Raw genomic sequence first — 15,116 nt, forward strand, 5'->3', positions numbered from 1 at the left:
GAATTACAAGGCAGCTATAATATGGATCAGTGGTTATTGCAACTGAACTTACACTGATCAGTAAATGTGGTTTGCCTAAACATTATAATTTGGTATCTATAACACTTGTTTCTAATAACTTACAGAAACTAATTATAACAATTCTCTGTCTGAAAGTGTAGCACCTCTTGAGATTTTGAATTGCAGGCAGAAACTTTCTCAGCAACCATCACAAATCTGTGTAAAAAAATAGCTGGGATGTGGTTCTGACAAAGCAGAAAATAAGATAAATGCTCAATTTGAAACCTATTAATGAAAAATAAATAGTAGAAAAATATTTGTTAGCCTGATCAGTGTTAAGATGAAGAGGGATTTCTTTATCAGTTCAGATTAAAAAGACATAAATGTATGTGACGACCGAACTAGGATGACTTAAAATTCCATTTGTGCATATAAGTCTGTTGGTTCTCCTATCTCTTGAAACTAAGATTGCCAATCTGGATTTCCTTTTTTCCATATGATCTTAAATTTTAAATTTTCTTGCAGTAATCATCCCTCTTAGCCCAGGCCTGTCCTTTTCCTTTTGAAACTCTTGGATCTAATTTTCTTGTGATGGGTTCTCCATGTGTGTACATTTCATAAATATCGTCTTTGATTTGTCAAGACATTACCTAATTACCTATCTTCTCTGCTGTCTTGATCTGTGTGGCACACTTTATACAACTTTGCTTAAGGGGCGATGACAGCAAAATGTACCAGACCTGTTTTTTTGCCAAGTTGGTGGCAGAACATCAGAAGAGGAGAAAACCTGGGAATACAGCTCATCAGCAGCTGGTCCCCATCAGCACACTGTCTGGGCTCAGATACACATGATCCTATGTCTTTGTCAGTTACCTGAGCTCTTCAAGATGTTTGTGGGCAGTGTGGGGGGGAAATCACCAGTCCTTCAGCAAATGAGCTCATGGGAGCACAGATGAGGCAGCCACTTCTGTAAGCAGTCCATAGGTTTAACATGGTTTACCCCAGTTCTGTTTAAATTGCTAACTACTACTGTAGTGGTGACTTCTTCTAGCAGTGGGAAGCATGTGTTTCCCTTAGAGGCTGTAAAGGCCTCTTCAATTAGCTTTTTTAGGTACTTCAATTAGGTTTTTTAGGTACTACGTTTCTTTCTGCAGCTGAGGGAAAAGCCAGTCATAGATCTAATTTGGGTGAGACAGCAGTGGCTTAAAAATTTTGCTGGGATAAAGCCTGGAGTTCAGCATTAGTCCTGCATTTAGTTTAGAAACATTTTCAAGAACAGTTGAAAACCTGTTAGTAGTGATACTGACAACAGTTTTGTCTTAATCATAAGGGAAGTAATCTGATAATTTTGGATTATGAAGGTAATTCACTTGATTAAAGTAAACTGCTTATCTCTTCATTCCCCCTGTGCCCAAAAGAAACCAAATAAGCAATTAAATAAAGTAGAATGGGCCCTCATTCTTCTTGATTCTCCTTCTGCCCATTGCTGAACTTGAAAGGACCTAATTCTGTGGAAAGTTGCCACAAGAGGAAAAAATTCTCAGATTCAGAATATACACAAAAACTAGGAAAAATATTGTGACATTTTTATACCAGTGTTAGCCATCATGATTTCCATCAGGAATCTCCTGGAGTTACAGGAAAAGGAGCAAGACATTGGAGAACTTTGTCATCCTGGGTTTTTTTCTCAGACTTTTCTAGATACTGCTATTATTTGAATAAAGATCTAGGGATCAGGTTTCAGACAGTGGCTGTGGCTCCCCAGCAATGCTGTGGGATTGAGTAGGCTGGTTTACTTCTCATAACTTAGTATCTTCTTTTCCAAGCTGTATACTTGTCCTCTTGGGATGAGAATGGTGGAAGGAGGAAGATCCCTTCCCCTTCCTTTTTGTAGCTCTGTAAGATACGAGGAGGGAAATACCTTTGCAAAGGTATGTGATGATACCAGCTATTCAGTTATGCTGGCTGACTGTATCCTACACTATGAAGAGCAGGGGGATAAGTTGTATGCTATTCATTAATAGGAAGAAACCTTCAGTGGGGTTTTTTGTTCCTGCAGCATTAATGGATTCAGCAGTGTTTTTAGTGTGATCCTTAAATACCAGTACTTTAGCGGGTTGCCAGGTAGGACTAAGGCCCTGGAAACCAAACTCTTATGTTAAGCTGATTTTGACATAGGTTAAATTTGGAGCTTTGGAGAACATAATGTCTGGATATTTGCAGTAGAATAAAAATGCCATCTACTTTGACAAATAGCTTGAAAAGATGGCAGAAGAATAAGAAAGAATAAATGGTAAATTGTTGATTTGCGAGGTGTTGATGGAGACAGGGTGGAAATCACTTTCATGTCAGTCGATGCTCTGCATCATGTCAGGCTTCCTTCTCATTTTTACAAGCATATGGATGTTGAGAGGGAGTTTACCACTGCTTGTTTGCACCCGGTAGTTGGGTGTGAGAGAGTTCTTACTATCCTGAGTTCAATTAGTGAGGAGCATCTCAGCTGGTCATCTCTATACAATCAATGAGACATGCAAACATGTAACTAGACTGTAACTTTCCTACAGCAATCTTCGTAAACTTCTGTGTCTTTCCATTGACTTTGCTAGGACTTTGCTAGACATTCCCAAAGTTGTAAAAGGTCTTTTTGGTAGCATATCTGTTGAATATTAATTTAGCACTTCCATTTAGGTAAATTCTGTAATACCATACTTTAACTAGTAGATTATTGCTATGGTATTGGGAAGAAGCAAGTTATCATGTATATTACAGCAATGTGACCTGAAAAAATTGAAGCGTAAATATGTCACCATTTGATTATTTTTTTCCTGCCAGCTCATTAATCCTACAGTAAGCTCCTTAGGGAAAAAAAAAAAAAGAAAAAAAAAAAAAAGACATAGGTGATTTTTGGTCAGACAAAAAATATGCAGATTCCTTGGTAAAATACATGACGTAATGCTCCAGGTGTCACTGTTATTTTACACATAAAATGTGAACATCCATAGGAAAGGAAACATCAGGTGAAACATTCCAGGCAGAAATCTCATGACTGTTATGTGTGCAGTAACTTGCTGTCTACTCCCAAAGATTTCTTTTGTTTTTTAAAAACAGTAAAAGCAAACATGTCTTTCAATTTTAGTACAATTCTGTATGCAAAAAGGTACTCTGTCAAGCCCTAAATGTGTCTTCTTTTTAGATAGATTTTTGCCTTTTCTCTCAAGTATGCATTTCCTGTGATGCTGTTACAGCTATTTGTCTTGTTAATGAAACTAATTTCTAAAAAGTAATGCTGTGTGAGAAAAAGGAAGGAGCTAATTTCTAGAATTGTATTTGACTGAACCGAAGTTAAAGGAGGAGTTTCTAATGGTTTCTGTAGGGTTTGAATTTTACTGAAAGTATTATTTTAAGACAAGATATGTAATAATTGCATTTTTTAAACATTTAAATTATGGAAGTTAATTTCACAAAGGGAAAGCAAGTAATTAATTTGCATATTCTATTTCTTTTATCTGTCCAGAATTCATATTAAAGATAATGAAGATAATCAAAATTCTTTAATAAGGGGAAAGTATCTGGATTTGCACTGTTATATTTATTCATTAGAATAATTCAATTATGCAGTGTTTGTGACAAACTAATTCTGATGGAATGATTAGGAATGGAGCAGCTTTTCCATTATAATGCTATTTTGATTCTCCTGAACAGAATCAAAAGAAAGGGATATCTTTGTTTGCTAAATATGTTCTTCTATACAGAAGTGCAATGTAACAGAAATCGTTCAGTTTTACAAGATCTCCTGCACCTCCCATGGCTCAAAGGACCTCTTCCTCATGCCAGCATGCTGCTCCATCTGACCAGAGGGGAGAAGACAGAGCCCCAGTGGCTATTTCTCTAGACCTATTTCTTGGGAGATTTTACACAGAATCATAGAATTGTTCAGGCTGGAAAGGACCTTTGGAGGTCATCTGATCCAATCCCCTTGCTCAAGCAGGGCCACCTGGAGCTGGTTCCCCAGGAATATCTCCAAGGATGGGGACTCCACAACGACTCTGGGCAACCTGTGCCGATGCTTAGTCACCCTCACAATGAAAAAGTGTTTCCTGGTGTTCAGAGGGAACCTCCTGTGTTTCAGTTTGTGCCCATTGCTTCTTGTCCTGTCACTGGGCTCCACTGAAAAGAGCCTGGCTCCATCCTCTTTGCACCTTCCTTTCAGGTATCTATATATATACACTAATAAGACCCCTCCTGAGCCTTCTTTTCTCTAAGCTAAAGAGTCCCAGTTCTCTCAGCCTTCCCTCATATATGAGGTGCTCCCATCCCTTAATCGTCTTGTGGCCCTGGACTCTCTCCAGTATGTCTATGTCTCTCTTGTAGTGGGGAGCCCAGAACTAGACACAGCACACAAGAGTGCTGAGTAGAGGGGAAGAATCACCTCCCTCAACATGCTGGCAACACTCCTGCTAATGCAGCCCAGGATACCATTAGCCTTCTTTGCTGCAAAGGCACATTGATGACTCATGTTCAACTTTGTGTCCACCAGGACCCTCAGATTCTTTTCTGCAGAGCTGCTTTCCAGCTGGGTGGTCCCCATCATATAGTGGTGAGTGGGGTTGATCCTTCCAGGTGCAGGACTTCGCACTTCCCCTTGTTGAACTTCATGATGTTCCTGTCACCCCCATTTCTCCAGCCTGTCAAGATCCCTCTGGATGGCAGCATGACCCTCTGGCTTATCAGCCACTCCTCCCACTTTTGTAATATAAGCAAAATTGCTGAGGGTACACTCTGCCCAACCATCCAGATCATTAATGAAGATGTTCAAAAGGACTGGACCCACTATTGACCCCTGGGGTACACTGTTAGTTACTGACTTCCAACAAGACTTCATGCCACTGATTACCACCTTCTGGGCCTGGTCATTCAACCACTTTTCGATCCACCTCACTGTCTGCTTATCTAGCCCATAAAACAACAGCTTGTCTATGAGGATCTTATGGGAGATGGTGTCAAAGGTCTTTCTGAAGTCCAAGTAGATGATATTCACTGCTTTCTCCTCATCTATCAGGCCAGTCATTTCATCACAGAAGTTAATCGGATTGGCAAACATGACTTCCCCTTGGTGAAGTCATGCTGACTACTCCTGATGACATTTTTGTCCATGTGTCTGGAAAAGGTTTCCAGGATTAGCTGCTCCATCACCTTTCCAGGGACTTAGGTGAGGTTGACTGGCTTGTAGTTTCCTGGATCCTCCTTCTTGCCCTTCTTAAAGATAGGAGTGCCATTGGCTTTCCTCTAGTCTTTGGGCACTTCTCCCAGTCACCATGATAATTCAGATTATCAAGAATGACCTTGCAATGACATCTGCCAGCTCTCTCAGCATGCATGGGTGAATCCCATCAGGGCCCATGGACTTATGTACGTCCAGTTTGCTTAAGTATTCCCTGATCTGATCCTCTTCCAATACAAGAGCAATCAGGATTGTGCCAGAATAAATGGAGTTGACAACTACTATTTATTAAGCATATATCGTCCTTATCAGGAAACCCTAAAAGAGCTATACAGATTGTATTGTTTTCTTAACCTCCTCTGGACCACTTCCTGAGGCCTGCAGATGTGCCTTCTTGGAAAGCAACTTTGGAAAGAATTGCTAAGACTCTATTCTCATTGTCCCTCTCTCAGCAGCCTCTGTACCTAGTCAGGGACACAACGCTGTTACTTACTACCCCTATATTTGTCATAGGTACAGCATGTGCATTTATACTTCTTTGCTTCAAGGCACAAATAGTCATCGTCCAAACGTGCACTTTTGTAAAAATACTATGGAGATTTGGTGGTCCATGTTGGATATGAAATGTAGGTGTATGCATGTCTTGAAATGAGGTGATATGCACAGTTTCACTGAGGTAGGAATACAGAAACAAAAAGCAGCTAACAACTGTACCTGTATTACAATTTTTTAAAAAAAGTTCAACAATGGACATGCTTGCAATTAAAAAATAATCTGAAGTTTCTATGAGATTTTAAATCTCAGGCAATGCAGATCTTTAATAGAAGGTACAAGCTGCAAGAATCAAAGCAAAAAAAAAAAAAAAAATTCTGCGAAAGGAACTACAGATACTCCCCTGAAACTTGACTCTAGTAGTTATATATAAAATCTCTTGATGATTCAGAAGTTTCTTATCTGAAACAGAAATCCAGGGAGCACCACAGCAGCAATGAGAGACTTTATTTCTTAAATTTAGAGATGTTTGTTGTAAGGAAAAGCATTATTGGCAGGAACGCCACAGTATGGGATCAATTTAGCATGAAGCAGAACTAAAGGCAGTGAGGCAAGAATTTTAACATATCCCCCTGTATCTGTGAGAAGTCACTCAGGAAAACTGAATGACACTCTCATGGAAGTGCTGTTATCAACTAAAAAATCACTCTGTGTTCACACTGACCTTACAAAGCCTGTGTGCTGGAAACACCTGAACCAAAAATAACCAGTTGTTAATAACTTGTGACTAACCTTCATAGGTGCTGCTGCTGTTTCAGTCACCCCCCCCCCCCAAATGTGCTAAAATAACGTTTGAAAAATACTCTACAGAAACTTTGAAAATGACCTTGTTTGTACACACTATGGTAGACAATAGGCTAGGGGAGACATTTTGACTAAAATCAATCTGTTCTTATCTAACGTTACAAGACTTAATTAAAGTCCTGTTGTTTTAAGATGCTAGGCCAAAAACTATGGGGTTTTATAGTGAAAATTTGTGTTATGCAATCTGACAGGTGCTGAGAGTGGTCTAAAAATATCTCTATAAGACACTTCTTTGAAAGCTGGGACACTTGGGTACTATTCCTGCTGCCACTGAACTTGTAGCTTTTACAAAATGGATTTACTTTCACAGCATGAGATTGAGCTCATCCCCCCTTAGCCAATGGTCAAGACATTCTTTTGGGCAGTGAAAAGTATGAGCTTTGAATCCTTCATCCCTCAGGCTGAGCAGTAAATAGGATCCTGGTCTCCCATAACCTGGTGTAGAGCTATAATTTCTGGGCCATTAATTGCTACTTTGTTTGGCAAAGCAATGCTAAAAGATATATATTTTTTTTTCTAGCCTGAACCTTGTGGTGTACCTGGGGTAACATAATGAGCCATTTCAAGTTGACTGTACTTTTGACAGATTCACTGGCCTTCCCCATACTTTTTTACTGGGGTGGGGGGGAGGGGTGGGGACTATTATTTTTTTTCTTGCTAACCTCTGATATCAGCATCTTTCTCTACTTATACTAGGCAAAAAATGACATGCCACTTTTTTTAAGGGGCTGGTGAAGGTCCAGATCCATGAGTGGTGCAGTTAGCGAGTCATAGGCTGAACAATTTCTGTGATCCCTTACCCAACACCTGTATCTCCTCTGGACCCATATGTGAGGAAAAGGCCATTGATGTTGTTCTACTCCATTGAAATAAGACAAGGAGTTAAAGACACTTCGTGTAGTTGGATATTAGTCTTTGTACAACGTCTGATGTAATAAGCCAGCATAGAAGCTCTATTTATGGCAAACTTACTACACTTCTCATGGTCATGATAGTGAGTGTGGGGAGGCCTGTAGGCTATGAAGAGCTCAGCCTCTGACTGTCTGGGTCACTGTTGACTGCCCATTATGGTCTGTATCTCAGTCTCTGTTGTTCTGCACAAACAATTTGTGCATTTTCAGAGATTTAGTTAAATGTTTTCATGGATGTTTTGAGACTAGTTAAAAAAAAAAAATACACCACCTGATTTAGTTGAATGTTCATCTGTTTTAAAAAAACACATTTGTAAGGAAAAGTTTTCTATTTTCCATATTCATGGAAATCAGATGCAGAGCTCTTGTCATACTGATGAAAATTCAGCTTCAATATTTTTCCTAGCTTACCTCTGAAAATGTATCTCTCTGTGTCTCTCTCTGTTACTGATGCTTCCTCCTCCCACAAATAGATTGAATTAGAAAAGCTATCACATTGACATAGTATGGGCAGACATAGATTTGCAATGTCAACAAAAGTGTAAAAGAGCCGCCACTATTTTCAGCATTCTTAAGAGGGAAAAATTGAAATCAGTGGATGCTATTTGTAAGACTAAAAATGTAGCCCTCTGACAATAATTGGTATCATTGGGTTTCTACAAGAAGATAGGGGGATTATCTGCTACTTTAGTTATTGCAGGTATGCTGCTGAGTACATCACTGAAAAACAGAAAAAAAGCATTATCATTAGTTCACAGCTCTCAGCAATCACCTCTTATCTGGCTTTTGCTTAATGCTCTCCTTATTTATTTGACTGTGTGCTGTGTATGCAGCAATCAAATGACTGCAACAGATACTTAAAAGAAAATGCAGGACTACAGTAGAAGTTTGACCTTGCTCTGCCTTATGATGGAAAATTCTACTCATGTATACAGAATATTCCCATAATTGGCGAACATAGGATATGATTTACCAGACTTGATCAAAATTACCTGTAGTACATATTAGTATCCTTGCTAGAATGCAGTGCTGGCTTTAGTGCTGATTACATGGCCACAGGACAGGATACGAGGTAGAGGTCGGTGGGTGGTGGTTTCGGTTGAAGTAAATGTTTTGTGACGCAGTGTTCTTTAAGACCTATGTCATGACTTCCTGTGATTTTGGAGGAACACAAAAGGATGCCTTTTGTCTGTTACAGAAATTTAGTCACTAAACAGTGATACTGCCTTCAGTAAGTGATTTTTATTTTTACAGGTATTATTATTTTATGGAATGAATTTAATGTCTAGAGTTGAGTCATCAGAAATGAAAAAATAAATTACAAGATTGGTTGAGAGGGGGAGAAAGAATAGTGGAGAGTTCTGAGAGATTTTATCTGGCATTATTTTTGGAAAGAACACTAAAATGAGATGTACAGAAAGAGATTTCTGACTCATTAAATACAAGCTGCTGTAGAGATTATGAAACTTCTTTTGCAATCTGAACTTCTTAATAAAATAGTTGTATGTCTTCACTGCAAAAGAATATGTTTCCTTTGAGAGAGCCAGTTGAACATATTTATCCAAGTATAAAATCCTACTGAAGAAAAAATGGAGGTGAATTTTCATCTCAGTCTCATTTGTTAAGGTTGGCATATGTCTCCTGCCTTTAGTTGCACTGAAATAAAAATGTGCCCTTGGTCCAATGAATGGGATTAAATAGGATGATTTGTAGTATCCAAATGTAAGTACATATTTTGGAACATGCATTGGAAGTGATGAATTTGAAACCTTCCAGAAGTTTGTTACGTAGTTACACCAACACATAATGTTATCTAAATGAAAAAAACCCACCAGTACTTGTGTTATTCTTTATGCTAAAAAATTAATGAAAATTCAGTTGAATTTCCATAACAGTAACTTACTGAAAAATCTATTACACCTTGAAGTCAGTCAACATTCAACTGCTGACAAAATGTGAACTGTATTCCAAAAATTAATGGTCTCATGTCACTTACAAACAAGGTGTTTCATCAAGCTTTCTATTTAGGAGCTAGGTCTAAGATCAAATAGCTTATCTTTCAGGGTTTCTCCTTTGTAGAGAAAAAATACTTATAAACATCCTTAAATAGAACCTGTTTAAGAAACAAAAACAATTAAAGCTGATAAAGATGTGACTCCCATGTATAATACTACTTTCACAACTTGTCTTGATACCCTATGCAGATTTTTTATGAAAAGTTTAGATTTGTAGCATACAGTCTCCATGAGGGTTCATAAGAAGGCTACCCAGGGATGGAAAGAGTGCTGAATGAAGTAATTTCATTTTATCATTTCCCTTTATGGAGCAAATGATGGCATAACTCTCTGGTTTGGAATGGCTCAATAACAGGGAAAAGGCTAAGAATATGGTATTTTCTGTTTGATTCCTGTTAGAATATAAAGGACAACTATTGTCTTGGTAGACTGAAAAATGGCCTGAGATGTAGGAATTAATGCTTTCCTTGACATGGTGTAGTATTGAGATGTTCTTGCTTTAAAATAGTTTCATATTGCTATTGCCTTTGAAACTCTCTTTTCTGTATTCCCCAACTTTACTTCCTTTGGTTCATCTTTGACTTTATGACCTTAATGACAAACTCCCTGCTTGCTAATTTGAAATATTATTTTCTGGGGAAAAGGGATTGATTTTTGGAAGAGGGGTGATGAGGGGGAGCAAAGTGGAGATTCAAGGTTTTCACATTTAAATATTAATATGCTTTTGTTTATATACACATATATTTGTTTACGTCTAGCTCAGTTACTGAATTAATATATCCAATATTTAATCTAAATTAAAAAAGTAGCTTGTGTCAGTCTGTCCTAGGTGGAGCTATTATTTTATGCAGATCATAACTGTAACTTGAATGTGAAGGACAATTTAGTACGCACAACATCAGTACCTTTGTGCAGTATATAAACTCAAGAATTCAGTGATCTAGCACTTCATTTTCCTGATGCACTGAGACACAAAACCTTTTTGCATGCTTCATCAGTATAATCTACATTGCACTAAGTAATGTTATATCAGTGCCACCTTACATCTTTGTTGTGGTTTAGCCCCAGCCAGCAGCCAAGCACCACGCAGCCACTCGCTCACTCCCCCTGCCCTGATGGGATGGGGGAGAGAATCGGAGGAGTAAGAGTGAGAAACACTCCTGGGTTGAAATAAGAACAGTTTAATAATTGAAATAAAGTAAAATAGTAATGCTAATAGTAACAGTATAATAATGATAATAGTAATAATAATATACAAAGCAAGTGATGCACAATGCAATTGCTCACCACCCGCCCACCGATACCCAGACAGTTGCCAAGCAGTGATTGCTGCCCCCCGGCCAACTCCCCCCAGTTTATATGCTGAGCATGACATCATATGGTATGGAATAGCCCTTTGGTCAGTTTGGGTCAGCTGTCCTGGCTGTGTCCCCTCCCAGCTTCTTGTGCACCTGGCAGAGCATGGGAAGCTGAAGAGTCCTTGACTAGCATAAGCAGTACTCAGCAACAACTAAAAACATCAGTGTGTTATCAACATTATTCTCATGCTAAATCCAAAACAGAGCACTATGCCTGCTACTAGGAAGAAAATTATCTCTATCCCAGCCGAAACCAGGACAATCATCCTTCCTTTGACCCAGTTTATGTTTCTTAGCCACAATAAGGCCAGCTTATTTTACATATGTAATCTTCTTTCTCCCACCCCTTTTGTGGATTTTTTGTCTCAATTTTCTGGCTTTTTTTTTTTTTTTTTTAAAGATATTCAATCCAGTCTATGGATTAAGGGTTCTTTTATTATTATTATTATAACATTCACATTATTGCTAAAATTGTGCACATTTTGCAACTCTGTGGATAGTGCCAGTGAGGAGTAAGGGGAAGCAGATGATGATGTTATTCCTGTTCTTCAGTAACATGTGCTTCTCATTTATGCAGCTAAGACCTCCATTGCCCCATATCCTTGGTAGTCTATCCAGACATACTAAATCTGTTCTTGAAGTTTTCCTGCATGATTCATACCATCAAGTGGTTGGTTGTTCAGATTGTAATCTACTGTAATAATTTTTCTGGGTCTTACAGATGAAAGAGATTTGTAATTATGAAATACAAGGTTATACATGGACTCACCTCTCAGAGGAATGTTAAACCTCACTAACTTATTTAAAATCCCTTGGAAGCTATTAAATCTATGGACAGGATTAAGCAGTAGCTCTTCAATTACCAGCGTATATTACAAACATTTTTTTATTGTTTTCTCCTGAGTAGAATTATGGAATGAATCAAGAATGGTTTGGGCTGGAAGAGACCTTAAAGATCATCTAGTTCCAACCCCAACTGCCATGGGCAGGGACACCTTCCACTAGACCAGGTTGCTCAAAGCCCCATTCAATCTGGCCTTGAACACTTCCAGGAATGGGGTATCCACAACTTCTCTGGGCAACCTGTTCCAGTGCCTCACCACCTTCCTAGTGAAGAATTTATTCCTTATATCTAATCTAAATCCACCCCCTTTCAGTTTAAAGCCATTTCGCCTTGTCCTATCACTACATGCCCTTGTAAAAAGTCCCTCTCCGGCTTTCTTGTAGGCCCCCATCAGGTACTGGAAGGCTGCTATAAGGAATCCCTGGAGCCTTCTCTCCTCCAGGCTGAACAACCCCAACTGTCTCAGCCTGTCTTCATAGGAGAGGTGCTCCAGCATTCTGACCATCCTCATGGCCCTCCTCTGGACTTGGTCCAACAGGTCCATGTCCTTCTTATGTTGGGGACCGCAGAGCTGAACCCCACCCTCTAGGTCTGGTCTCACAAGAGCAGAGTAGAGGAGGAGAATTGCCTCCTTAGACCTGCTGGTCATGCTTCTTTTGATGCAGCCCACGATATGGTTGGCTTTCTGGGCTGTGAGTGAACATTTTTGGGTCATGCTGAGCTTCTCATAAACCAACAGCCCCAAGTCTTTCTCCTCAGGGCTGCTCTCAACCCATTCTCTGCCCAGCCTGTGTTTGTGCTTGGGATTGCCCTGACTCATGTGCAGGACCTTGCACTTGTCCTTGTTGAAATTCATGTGGTTTGCACATGGGCCCACCTCTCAAACCTGTCAAGGTCCCTCTGGATGGTATCCCTTCCCTCCAGCATGTCGACCACACCACACTGCTTGGTGTCATCAGCAAACTTGCTGAGGGTGCACTCAGTCTCACTGTCCATGTCGCTGACAAAAATGTTAAACAGCAATGGTCCCAGTACCGACCCCTGAGGAATGCCACTCATCACTGGTCTCCACTTGGGTGTTCAGCCATTGACCACAACTCTCTGAGTGTGAACATCCAGCCAATTCCTTATCCACTGAGTGGTCCATCTGTCAAATCCATGTCTCTCCAATTTAAAGAAAAGGATGTCATGTGGGACAGTGTCAAATGCTTTGCACAAGTCCAGGTAGATGATATCAGTTGCTCTTCCCTTATCCACCAATGCTGGAACCCCATCATAGAAGGCCATCAGATTTGTCAGGCACGATTTGCCCTTAGTGAAGCCATGTTGGCTGTCACCAATCACCTCCTTATTTTCCATGTGCCTTAGCATAGTTTCCAGGAGGATCTGCTCCATGATCTTGTCAGGCTCAGAGGTGAGACTGACTGGCCTGTAGTTCCCTGGGTCTTCCTTTTGTCCCTTTTTAAACATGGGGGCTATGTTTCCCCTTTTCCAGTCAGTGGGAACTTCACCGGACTGCTACGACTTCTCAAACATGATGGATAGTGGCTTAGCAACTTCATCTGCCAGTTCCATCAGGACCCGCAGATGCATTTCATCAGGTCCCATGGACTTGTGCACCTTCAGGTTCCTTAGATGGTCTCGAAGCTGATCTTCTCCTACAGTGGGTGGTTCTTCATTCTCCCAGTCCCTGCCTTTGCCTTCTGCAACTTGGGCAGTGTGACTTGAGCACTTGTCGGTGAAGACTGAGGCAAAAAAGTCGCTGAGTACCTCAGCCTTCTCTGTATCCCAGGTAACCAGGGATCCCGTTTCCTTCTAGAGAGGGCCCACATTTTTCGTAGTCTTCCTTTTATCACCAACATACCTATAGAAGCTTTTGCTTTTCTTGTTGCCCTTGGCGTCCCTGGTCAGATTTAATTCTATCGAGGCTTTAGCTTTCCTAACCTGATCCCTGGCTGCTCAGACAATTTCTCTGTATTCCTCCCAGGCTACCTGTCCTTGCTTCCACGCTCTGTAGGCTTCCTTTTTGTGTTTGAGTTTGTCCAGGAGCTCCTTGTTCATCAATGCAGGCATCCTGGTGTTTTTGCCTGACTTCCTCTTTGTTGGATGAGCTTAGAGGAGGTGATCCTTGAGTATTAAGCAGCTTTCTTGGGTCCCTCTTCCCTCCAGAGCTTTATCCTATGGCACCCTACCAAGCAGATCCCTGAAGAGGCCAAAGTCTGCTCTCCTGAAGTCCTGGGTAGTGAGCTTGCTGTGTGTCCTCCCTTGTGTCTTAAGGATCTTGAACTCCACCATTCCATGGTCACTGCAGCCAAGGCTGCCCTTGAGCTTCACACTCCTTCTTGGTGAGAACAAGGCCCAGTATAGCACTTCTCCTCATTGACTCCTCTATCACTTGGAGAAGGAAGTTATCATCAACATGTTGCAGGAACCTCCTGGGTTGCTTATGCCCTGCTGTGTTGTCCCTCCAACAGATATGGGGGTGGTTGAAGTCCCCCCTGAGGACCAGGGCTTGTGAATGTGAGGCTGCTGCTATCTGTCTGTAGAGGGCCTCATCTGCTTGGTCTTCCTGGTCGGGTGGCCTGTAGCAGACCCCCACTATAATGTCACCTGTCTTTGCCCTCCCTTTAATCCTGACTCATAAGCTCTTGGTCATGTCCTCATCCATCCCCAGGTGGAGCTCCATGCACTCCAGCTGGTCATTGACATAGAGGGTGACATTGTCTCCCTTGTCTGTCCTTCCTAGAGACCTTGTACCCTTCCATTCCAACACTCCAGTAATCCCTTCTCTAGTTTTCCAAAAAGGCAAGAAGCTCTCTCTCCTGTGCCTTTCTCTGTTAGGTTTGTGAAATGCCAGAGTGGATGTTTACCTGTGTTGCTACTGCCCTCACCACTGCTGGTCCAAAGCTGTGTGATAATCCCCGTATTTCCTTTGCAGATTTAACTGCATAGTGCATTTCTTCTAACTGCTGGAATCTTGAACTCAAACCAGACACCATTTTTTTTCCCTTGTGAAAGGAGGTGCCTGGAATATGAATGCAATGCTTAGCCTGAGGGTGAGTTTGCTTTCTTTGCTGTAGCACTGGTCTGGATTTCTGAACTTAACTAGGTGCCAATATCTGAGAGGGAACCATTCTTGCTTATCATTCATGACTTATTGCAGTGAAGCTAGTGGAAATACCAGCATTCACAATCAAAAAAACCCCATCCTTTGACAGCTTGTTGTTCTTCCTTGTTGGCTTATGCTTATTCCCAGTGATGCTTTTTCATTTATTCCTCAGTCACTTGCTTTTTCCTTCACAGACTGCACCTGACATCCACTGCTCCTTCTGTTCCTTTCTAGATTCTCTCAGGCAACCCCAGCTTCAGCCCTGACAGTTCCATGCAAGACTCCGCTCAGCTCTGCTAAAG

The sequence above is a fragment of the Pelecanus crispus genome, chromosome 2 (genome assembly GCF_030463565.1).
Source record: "Pelecanus crispus isolate bPelCri1 chromosome 2, bPelCri1.pri, whole genome shotgun sequence".
In the NCBI taxonomy this organism is placed as follows: Eukaryota; Metazoa; Chordata; class Aves; order Pelecaniformes; family Pelecanidae; genus Pelecanus; species Pelecanus crispus.